We start from the raw sequence: 12024 nt of genomic DNA, 5'->3' as shown, positions 1-12024 counted from the left end.
CACGCATACGACCATCATTGGCACCAAGGCAGAAGCGACTCTCATCGCTGAAGACGACACGTCTCCATTCGTCCCTCCATTCACGCCTGTCACGACACCACTGGAGGCGGGCTGCACGATGTTGGGGCGTGAGCGGAAGACGGCCTAACGGTGTGCGGGACAGTAGCCCAGCTTCATGGAGACGGTTGCGAATGGTCCTCGCCGATACCCCAGGAGCAACAGTGTCCCTAATTTGCTGGGAAGTGGCGGTGCGGTCCCCTACGGCACTGTGTAGGATCCTACGGTCTTGGCGTGCATCCGTGCGTCGCTGCGGTCCGGTCCCAGGTCGACGGGCACGTGCACCTTCCGCCGACTACTGGCGACAACATCGATGTACTGTGGCGGCCTCACGCCCCACGTGTTGAGCAATTCGGCGGTACGTCCACCCGGCCTCCCGCATGCCCACTATACGCCCTCGCTCAAAGTCCGTCAACTGCACATACGGTTCACATCCACGCTGTCGCGGCATGCTACCAGTGTTAAAGACTGCGATGGAGCTCCGTATGCCACGGCAAACTGGCTGACACTGACGGCGGCGGTGCACAAATGCTGCGCAGCTAGCGCCATTCGACGGCCAACACCGCGGTTCCTGGTGTGTCCGCTGCGCCGTGCGTGTGATCATTGCTTGTACAGCCCTCTCGCAGTGTCCGGAGCAAGTATGGTGGGTCTGACACACCGGTGTCAATGTGTTCTTTTTTCCATTTCCAGGAGTGTATTATGCAGTCTTTGCTTCATATGTCATTCATCCAGAAGTCCACATATCCCCTCGCTGTTTCGCTCCACGCCATCAGGTCTTGGGCCTTGCATGCTCTTTGATGGTTTACTAGCGGAAATTGAAGCATTTGGTTCGTGGTCTGGATGTTCCCACACGGACACAAAACAGTTTCACTAATTCCCCACTTGTGCAGATTTTTGTTACATGTGCCCATTCCTCAACGCGGCTTATTCAGGGTTTTTCATCTCTCCGACTGAAGTTCCGCACCTGGTGGAAGCACTTCCTCAGAATCGCGAGCAGATTCTTGTTGTTCCTGCCACAGTCTTTTTCTAGAAGTTTTTGGTGGACCTGTGAGTGGTTCGGCTGGGCGTTTTGGTACCATTTTGTACCCATGTAGAGGATGACGTTGATCTTGAACCTGTTTTGTTCGTTCAATTCTGCTCTGTATTGAACGTCGGACATTTGGAGGAGCAATTCCTGATAAGGTGTATAGGTGTTCTAGTCTTGTTGGCTTAAGACATCCAGTAATATGTCTACACGTCTGGTTCAGGATAGTGTCCAGTTTGTTTGTGTGGCATGACCGCTTCCAGACAGGACATGCAAATTCAGCAGTAGAGTAACAGAGTGCTGTTGCGGTGGCGCGTAAAACGTTTGGATTAGCTCCCCATTTTGATGTTGTTAGCTTGCCAAGTAAGTTATTCCGTGATTGGACGTGTGTCGCTTGAATGACAGTGTCCTATCAAGACTTACTCCCAAGTGCACTGGGAAAGGGCAGTGTGCTAATCTTGTGTCATTCCACCAAACATGCAGTTCTCGTTTCGCCTCTCTGTTGTTAAGATAGAATGGGCAAGTCTGGGTCTTACTTGGATTGGATTTCAGCTGACTTTTACTGTAATAGTTTGCGAGATTTTCCAGGTTCTCAGCTAGTATTTCCTCAATATCCTTGTAGTTTGATGCCTGAACTGCTATTGCCCTATCAACAGCATAAATGAAAGATCTTGACTGGGGACTAATAGGCTGGTCATTTGTGTAAATATTGTATAACATGGTGGTAAGAACACTGCCCTGGGGAAGCCCATTTTTTTGTAGTCGCCATCTGCTCTTGTTACCATGGAACTCAACAAAATATCTTCTGTTAAATAGAACTGATTTGAGTACAGCAGTGAGTTGAGGGCTTTTTGTTGTTTTTTGCACTTTCGCAATGAGATTTCTGAGGTTGATGGTATCATATGCTGCCGTCAAATCTATAAACACCACACCTGTAGCTAGCCTTTTCTCAAACCCATCTTCAATACACTGGGTTAGGCTGAGAGTTTGACCGGTACAAGATTTGCCAGGTCGTAATCCTGCTTGCTCTTTTATTGGGATGCCCTCAATCAGCTCTTTGAATCAGTTTAGTATCAGTCTTTCAAACAGTTTGTAAGTTGTATACAAAAGAGAGATAGGCCGATGACTCTTAGGATCTTCTGGGTCCTTACCAGGATTAAGAATTGCAACTATTTTTGCCTGCCTCCAGATTTTAGGAATTCGTCCAGTTGCCAAACAACAGTTCATAGGCTCCAACAGCCACAATTTAGACCGAACACCAAGATGTATCAGCTGTTCATTTTTAATATCATCTATGCCTGCGGCCTTCCCAATCTTCAAACTTTTGATTGCTTCGTTCATTTCTGATAATGTACATGTGTGGTAGAGTGTTTCATTATCTTCTTCCTGGGAAGCATTTAGTTTTATCGTATGACCTTTCTTCAGTCTGTGTTCCGCTTTGTCGTTTTTCAGCAACTGGGAGGCTATTTGGTTTGCTGTAACGCCAACAGAGCCTGGTGTACCTGCAGATATACCATCTAGCTTTTTGAGAAGTCTCCACGCTTTCCGACTATTGTGGGTCATGTTAATGTTGTCTACAGTGTGTTGCCACTTCTGTCTTCTATTTTCAATCATTGTTTTTATGGCTTCTTCGCCCGCCTCCATTGTTTCTGGGGAAAATGGACTGGCGTCATAGAGATCACAATACGTTTCGTATTTTTCTTTTGCCTCCCGGTGTACTCTTCCGTGCGCAGTATTTTAAAGCTTTAACTGTAGTTTTCTGGTAGAGGTTGAGGAAATGAGAGTTTCTTATCCACTCCTTTCGAGAAAGCTTCCCAGTTAGCTCTATTTCGAATGGGAAACTCTGTTAGTTGTATCACTGGGTTGATTTTGCAGAGTATTGGCCAGTGCTGGGACTTCGGGATGGTATTCAATACGAGCTTTTGGCTTATGTTCGCAAGAGTACTGCTAGTGAAACATAGATCTGGATTATAGCCTCTTTTCCATCTGCCGCTGTTGAATGATGGAGGCTCTTTTGGATCGTGGATCAAATGTAGCTTGTTGTTTTCAGCCCACTGTTCCACTAGTTTCCCATCTTTGTTAGTTTGTGTATATCCCCAGGCCACATTGCGACTGTTGAAGTCTCCCACTATTATGTCTGGTATATCCCCAGGGGTGTACTGAACTGATATGGTCTGTTGGGCGGCTTATATACAGAGTGGATGGTTATGTTACTCAAACTTACAGAGACTATTTCTACGCTATTCTGATCATTAGTTCTACCTTCTGTGATTTTGAGATTGTTCTTCACGAAAATTGCACTTCCGTATTGGTTATGGGGAATCTTTTTGATTATCTGCATACCAGGTATTCTTGGCCTTGTGGAGTCCGGCCCTCTGCGTGTTTCCTGGAGGCACGGAACATCGCACCTATAATCCATGCACATATTTAAAATAAGATCTTGTTTTGAACGTCACAGTCCTTCTGTGTTGAATGAAATAACTGTCGGTTTTGGCTCTGAAAGGAGCCATAATAAACGGCGACAGACTGTCGCCCCTGACAGTGTACGATATGTTACACCGTTCCACCAGAGCCGAGGAGGACGCAGATCTATCCTGCAATGGGATTCGAATGAGGTGTCGGTCTTCTCGGGGGATGGTGCGGGGTGGTGCGACCTCATCCATCTCGTCGTGTTCTGGTGTTCTACAGCCTTCCGTGAACCATTCTACACACATCCCTTGCACTGTCGAAACAGTTTGCCCCACATGAGCAGCAATTTCCGGATGGATGCATCACATTCTGTCATACCAATGAAACGCCCTCTCTCAAACTCAGTGCGAGCCACCCTACATGTCTGCTCAAGTCCTGTCTCTAGTCGTTCAAGGTATTCTGAAGATGAGTGTACATGTATGTTTGTATGTATGTATGTACCATATCTCATCTTAAACCACTGAACCTATTTCAATCAAACTTGGTGCCGTATCACTTACTGCCTGGAGAGAGCTGCTGTAGGGGTAAGAACCACTTACCTTTCAAGGGCATGGGGAGGGGATGAAAAAATTTAAAACCTTTATGAAACTTTTTCTCGCTGAGCACACAGAATGATGAAACGAGAAAAGTTTTTCGCTTACCTCATTTTTGCTGTTCATGCAGTATAAGTGCCGCATGAAACATGACATTTTAATTTATTACTTCGTTACTACTAACTGTATTAGCGACGCATTTTGCAGTCAGTATTACACATACGACTGACAGCAAAATTATACCGTCGTGCGGCACAAGCAGAGGCCCACGATAAGTCACCCTATTGAATTTTGATCCTACAAGTTTACTATTGGGGCAATAGCTTTCAAATTGTGCGCTAAACTTCGTGCAGTTCATGTAAATTACACCAGATGTCGTTGCGAGTTCATCGCTTCCGTTGTCAGTCCGCCATTTCAGTTTACCGCGATGGCGGACGAAGGACGGTTGACTGTCGCACAAAAGACGAAGATTGTGTTACTGTTCGCGGCGACGATCAGCGTTACATAGACTCAGAGAAGGTTTCGTACTGGTTTCGGCAAACGGTGGTCTCCCAGGTCACAGACAATACGCAGATTACGTCAAAAATTTGAACGTACTGGATCTGTTTCTGAGTGTTAGCGGCCACATGCACGTACAATACGTTCGCCTCAAAACATTCTAGCATTTCGAGTGGCTTTGACTAGTAGTCCAAGTAAATCAACAAGAAGAGCCAGTGCATAGTTGAGAATTTCACGCCGATCTGTACAAAGAATTATTCAATTCGACCTTCGCTTGTATCCATACATGATGACTGTGGTGCATAAGCTTACTGCGAGAGATAAGGAGTGGAGACGACAGTTTGCAAGGTGGGCAATCGAGAAGCACCAAGAGGCAGTGCTACACAACACATAGTTTTCTGACGAAGCTTATTTTTACGTGAACGGTGTTGTGAACAAACAGAACGTTCGATTCTGGGCACGTGAATATCTGCGAACAATCCACAGGAAAGACACTTATGGGGAGAAAGTGTGCGTGTGATGTTAAGCCATGGATTCATCGGTCTGTTCTTCTTCGATGCTTCAGTAACCAGTGAACGATATTTACACACGCTGCGAAACCAGTTCTTTCTCCACTCATAACCTCATGACTTCCATTGCAGACACAATGGTTCATGCAGGATGGAGCTCGCCCCCTTACTGCGAACGTTGTGCTTGATTTCCTTCACAAAAGATTTGGACTTAGGGTTTGTCAAACAGATTTCCAGAACGTTGCGCAGGAAGAGAAATGTGACCGCCCTACAGGCCGGACATTAACCCATGTGACTTCTTCCTTTGGGGATTCCTTAAAGAGAAGATGTACCACAGAAAAAATCGAAAATGTAGTCCAACATAGGGCCATCATTGTGGAGTTACGCCGCGCCATTGCAGAAGATTTGTATCAGAGAATCGTCACAAATGCGCGTGTGCGACATGAAGAAGTTGTAAACCAAAACGGCAGTTATATTGAAGATGTGATTCATTAGTTTGTATTTCCAAATTGTATTCTTTACTTCTACATCAATAAATTTCAAATCTTGAGTACAACAAATGTGTTATTCGTGAAACAAATCAGGTGACTCATCGTGCGCCATCCTGTAGTTTAGGAAACATGATGTCAGAAACACTGAGATGCGCGAAAAACTGCCCTTCAAGCATGACATTTTAATTTGTTGCTTATTTACTACGAACTATTCGCAACAAATTTTGCAGACAGTATCCACATATGTCATGGAATGAACATAAAAAAGCATATCATTGCGCGACACATAGTTCAGTAGATAGACGTCATAAACACCGAGATGTGTGAAAAACTGGGTGATTTATTACCTCCTTACTACTAACTACTTTGTATCTCATTTGAAAGACGCTAGCCACATATACCGCTGGATGTATCTACGAAATTATACCATTGTAGGACGTATAGTTCAGTGGATATGATGTGATAAACATTGAACTGCCTGATAATGTAAATGCAGGCCGAAATTCGCTGGAGAACCTGGTGAAATACCTCACATAGTGTGAAATATACTTGACACTTGCGTACACATGCAAAGCCATGGGTAAATAGCTCATCCTAAACCCCTAAAACTACTTCAATCAAATTTGGTGAACATATTTGTTATGGTCTGGAAAGAAATACTATGAGGTAAGAACAACCAGCCTCCTATTGGGGTTGGATAATAATGTGGAGAGAGAAGAGGGGAGGAAGAGATGAACAGGCTGACAGGAGAAGGAGGAGATGGACACATACAGAGGGAGGACAAGATGGATAGAGAGAGGGGAGGCAAAATGGGTGGAGAGAGGGGAGAGGAGAAGATAGACAGAGAAAGGAAAGAGGAGGAGATAGATGGAGGCTGTTGGGAGGAAGAGATAGGGAAAGAGAGGGGAAGGAGGAAATGGAATTAGATGGCAGGATGAGTAGGACAGAGGGGGAAGGAGGAAGTGGACAGAGAGGAAGCAGAAGATGGACAGAGGACAAGCAGCAGATGGACAGAGGGTAGAGGAGCAGATGGACAGAGACAGAGGTAGGAGGAGATGAACAGAGAGAAGGTTAAGAGGTAATGGACAGAGAGAGGGTCAGGGGGTGGTGGAGAGAGAGAGGTGCATGAGCATGTGGAAAGAGAGTGGGAGATGGAGGAAGTGGACAGAGATTGGGGAGAAGATGGGAAGGAGGAAGTGAACTAAAGAAGACTGGAATAAGTACATACGTGGGCAATGTCGGGTACTCAGCTAATTTTATATAATTCGCATTATATCTTATCATTAGTAATACATACATCAGTTGGTCCCATTGAGAAATTCATCCATAGTGTAGGACTTGGCGAGCAATAAGTTCGTTAGATTCCTGTAAAATGGTACATTATTTATAGCTTGATTGCTATCAGGTTACTGGCAATCTGTAATTCTAAATAGCGGACAGCATTTTAGACCAAAGTAAGTGCCTTTAAGTTTCTTTAAGACTGTTTAAGTTTATTTAAGTGTGTTTTTATTAGAGGTACTGAAAATGTGAATTGAGGTGCTGGTTGGAGGAAGGGAATATTGGAATACGATAATTAGTGTATACAGTTATCTGGACAAGTTCCTGCAGTACAAGATCTGATTTTTGCACAAGGAGTTTGCACTATATGGCTTTAGGCTTGGAAAAAATTAACTTGACTTGTGTAGTTACCTCAAAATATTGTGCATATGCTTTGAAACAAAAATATTTGAGCCTTATCACATTTTATAGCTCATGAATAATAAATCTGGGAACATACAATGAGTTCACAATATCCAAATTGTATAAAATAACATTGAAAATACCTAGACAGGCATTATGAACTGTTTATATGTTTAAAAATTGCAAATTAAAGATTATGAAGATACTTCAAACTGTAAAGTTTAACAAGACCTGTATAAATTTTAATGTAATCTCTAACTACTTTAACCTTAACATTAAGAGTCAGAGTAAATGTGCACAGATTGCCAACTCTATGTGTGAAGTAATGTCGTTGAAAACTAAATTCAAATCCCTCCACAAGCAAAAATGCATACTAAACAGACAAATACATAAACTGCATCTCAAACTCGGTAAACATATCGATGCTACAGACATCTTGCACATCTTAGATAACATTAATAGACAGCTAAAGAAAGAAAAGGTAATCATCCTCGCAATACATGAAAAGGAAGTTCAATTACTGACTTCAAATTAACACATCACCGTACTGACACACCTAAAACCTCTGAACTTAAATTTTGTGATAGAGTAGTCAACTTCATCAGTATTTTATTTAATGAAGCTGAATGTGGTTGACTGATTCAAGGTCTCAATCATAAAACTGCACCCCCTCAATGATAGAAACATTGAAGAATTTGTTGTCAGCAAAAATATTGCAGGTTACATAGTCAGACTAATTCCACATGAACGAAATGCTGTAAGTTCAAAGCTTATTCAAAGCATTGCAAGAAATCTACAATCGTCATGCACCTAAGGAAATTGATTCAAAACACTCACTGCAGTTAATAACAGCTTTACAGGTAACTAAGCCCCTTTTTGTTAAGACAGATAAAAGTAACAGTGAAGTATTTTTGTACAAAGATGATTACATAAGGAAAACTTTGAATTCCTTCTTCAGAATAACATAAAAGAACTGAAGATTGAACCACACCTAAGTATCAAACTTATCTTAGGAAATTAATGAAGAATTCCATTTACTGTTATCAGATGCTGATGTCCAACATAGTTTAGTCATGAATCCTTGACACTTAAAATTAACTAAAAGTTCATAATTCTCATTGCCCAACACATCCCACAGTTAATTCAAAGAACAACTTGCGTGTTAAATATCTAGGTAACTAAGAGATATCTTTATATCTTCGTGGGAATATCAGTTTTCTTGATCTTAGAATAAAAAAAGTGAGTCAAAAAGATGCTTTTAAAATTCACTGAAAACCCATGGCCACAGATGTAATTATAAATAATTCTTCATGCCACCCTACATTGAACAAAATGGCATATTTCAGATCTATGTTAAACAAAGTACATAAGATGCTCCTCAACTCATCTGCCAAAGAGAAAGAAATCAATATCTTCAAAACTGTAGCTAAAAATAATGGCTATAAGCCATAAATAATTGATGGACTATATAATAAAATTAAAGATAGAACATTACTTGCAGTAAATTCACAACCACCAACAGGAAAGGGACTGTTTGAATGCATTCCCTTCCTAGGCACAATATAATAGCAATATGAAAATCCTTACCAAAGAATAGGAGTTCAAATAAGTTCCTGCATGAATAATACTATGCAACATAGCATAATCCACAGCACCAAACCACCAGACTAGGCCTTGAAATAACAGTAATTTACGAGATTGTGTGTGACAGTTGCCACAGCTTTTTCTTGGCCAGACCGACATAAGCTTCATATAAATCGACTTAGACATAGTGTTTTTTCCATTAAAGATAATTTTCAGATATTACATACTACTAAAAAAAGACGAGAAATTGAACCTCTTAGAGGGACTAGAAATGTATATTCATGTCGTCATTTCACCCCTGTAAGTCCCAAATGAGGAGTTGAAGCTAGCTAACAAACAATTTCTATATGATTTCCTTGTACTTTTCATATAAATTAAACACAATGTGGACTCCCAACAATCATAAATCTGTACAAGAACATCCTTGCTGCAACAGTAAAACACGTGCAGTACATAAAATCCTAACAGCTGCTTTAGAAGGAAAGGATAACAAAATCACATAATTCTTAGTACATTCTAAAACATTTGCACTGTAACTTGGAAAAACGTATGTTTGAAGTAACCTGTTTATGATGTCACTGTAAAGTTACATTAGACTAAACCCTAATGCTGAGCAGATGTTTTCCTCTCATCCCTCTCTCTACCTTTTTTTGTTATATATTTCCCTCAGCTAACTTATAAATTGTAGTGATAATCAAATGTTTGGCATATATAAATGTATGTACATTTATGTCTAATTTACACTATGAATCTATTGGCTTCATAATATTTCTTAAAAATTTCTGCTGCCAGTTGCGAAAAAAACTGCTGAAATCAATTTGTCCTATAGTCCCTTAAGAATAATTTCACACTTAGAGTCCCATCAGTTTTCAGTTATTAACACATTACGTGTTGCACATGCTACACATCTTCTTTGCTTAGCTCACATCTTTACTTAACTGGAAATGAATGATATCTTTACATCTTTTCTTAATGAATACTCTCTGTGCTGTAAACAAAAACATAGAATGTAAAGCACATGTGTAACGCTCAAACTGACATTAAGAATGTTATGAAGTGTACCATAGTGATTTACTCACAATATATGTGCTACTTACAGTCCAGTGGCGTATACATCGTCCTGGATAACCACAAAGACCCAAAAAAATCATATCACCATCCAGTGGAACAGCTGTTTCACCTTATATTTTAATAAACCCAGCCACTTAAGCGTGTTTTTATTAATGAAACAATGCATAAAGTGGCTCTAAATATTCAAAGATTCTTGTGGTGTGCAAGTGCAGACAACCTCCAGCTGACCAGAACTTCTATATAATAGAAAATGTTAGCCATCTGAAGATAGGCGTGGTAGGCTGAAAATGGAAATGGCACTAAAATACAGCATTTTAAAAGTATTTGTGGTTGTTTTAACCAACGATCTATAATGGCTGCAGAATTCACAATATCCAACATGGATAAAGTAACATACGTAACTATCTACACTCCTGGAAATGGAAAAAAGAACACATTGACACCGGTGTGTCAGACCCACCATACTTGCTCCGGACACTGCGAGAGGGCTGTACAAGCAATGATCACACGCACGGCACAGCGGACACACCAGGAACCGCGGTGTTGGTCGTCGAATGGCGCTAGCTGCGCAGCATTTGTGCACCGCCGCCGTCAGTGTCAGCCAGTTTGCCGTGGCATACGGAGCTCCATCGCAGTCTTTAACACTGGTAGCATGCCGCGACAGCGTGGACGTGAACCGTATGTGCAGTTGACGGACTTTGAGCGAGGGCGTATAGTGGGCATGCGGGAGACCGGGTGGACGTACCGCCGAATTGCTGAACACGTGGGGCGTCAGGTCTCCACAGTACATCGATGTTGTCGCCAGTGGTCGGCGGAAGGTGCACGTGCCCGTCGACCTGGGACCGGACCGCAGCGACGCACAGCTGCACGCCAAGACCGTAGGATCCTACGCAGTGCCGTAGGGGACCGCACCGCCACTTCCCAGCAAATTAGGGACACTGTTGCTCCTGGGGTATCGGCGAGGACCATTCGCAACCGTCTCCATGAAGCTGGGCTACGGTCCCGCACACCGTTAGGCCGTCTTCCGCTCACGCCCCAACATCGTGCAGCCCGCCTCCAGTGGTGTCGCAACAGGCGTGAATGGAGGGACGAATGGAGACGTGTCGTCTTCAGCGATGAGAGTCGCTTCTGCCTTGGTGCCAATGATGGTCGTATGCGTGTTTGGCGCCGTGCAGGTGAGCGCCACAATCAGGACTGCATACGACCGAGGCACACAGGGCCAACACCCGGCATCATGGTGTGGGGAGCGATCTCCTACACTGGCCGTACACCACTGGTGATCGCCGAGGGGACACTGAATAGTGCACGGTACATCCAAACCGTCATCGAACCCATCGTTCTACCATTCCTAGACCGACAAGGGAACTTGCTGTTCCAACAGGACAATGCACGTCCGCATGTATCCCGTGCCACCCAACGTGCTCTAGAAGGTGTAAGTCAACTACCCTGGCCAGCAAGATCTCCGGATCTGTCCCCCACTGAGCATGTTTGGGACTGGATGAAGCGTCGTCTCACGCGGTCTGCACGTCCAGCACGAACGCTGGTCCAACTGAGGCGCCAGGTGGAAATGGCATGGCAAGCCGTTCCACAGGACTACATCCAGCATCTCTACGATCGTCTCCATGGGAGAATAGCAGCCTGCATTGCTGCGAAAGGTGGATATACACTGTACTAGTGCCGACATTGTGCATGCTCTGTTGCCTGTGTCTATGTGCCTGTGGTTCTGTCAGTGTGATCATGTGATGTATCTGACCCCAGGAATGTGTCAATAAAGTTTCCCCTTCCTGGGACAATGAATTCACGGTGTTCTTATTTCAATTTCCAGGAGTGTATTTAGGTATTTAATTAGTTAAGTGATAAATTGCTTTCAGTTGATGTATATTATGAATATGATTGATGGAAATCTCTTGCATGTTTTGACAAGCATACTCTACCATTTTTGAAAGTCTAATTCAGTACATGCCAAAATATTAGTAATTATTAATGTCTTTACAAAGACAGCAGCCCTTGTCAGAACTGAACTTTTGTTATTGCAATATTTGTGTTATCAGCAAGCAAAACAAATTTTGCATCTGTAATTATGACTGAATAAAGGTCATTAATTGTCG

Source organism: Schistocerca americana, chromosome 4, assembly GCF_021461395.2.
Source record: "Schistocerca americana isolate TAMUIC-IGC-003095 chromosome 4, iqSchAmer2.1, whole genome shotgun sequence".
Classification (NCBI taxonomy): Eukaryota; Metazoa; Arthropoda; class Insecta; order Orthoptera; family Acrididae; genus Schistocerca; species Schistocerca americana.
This window is presented reverse-complemented; position numbering follows the sequence as displayed.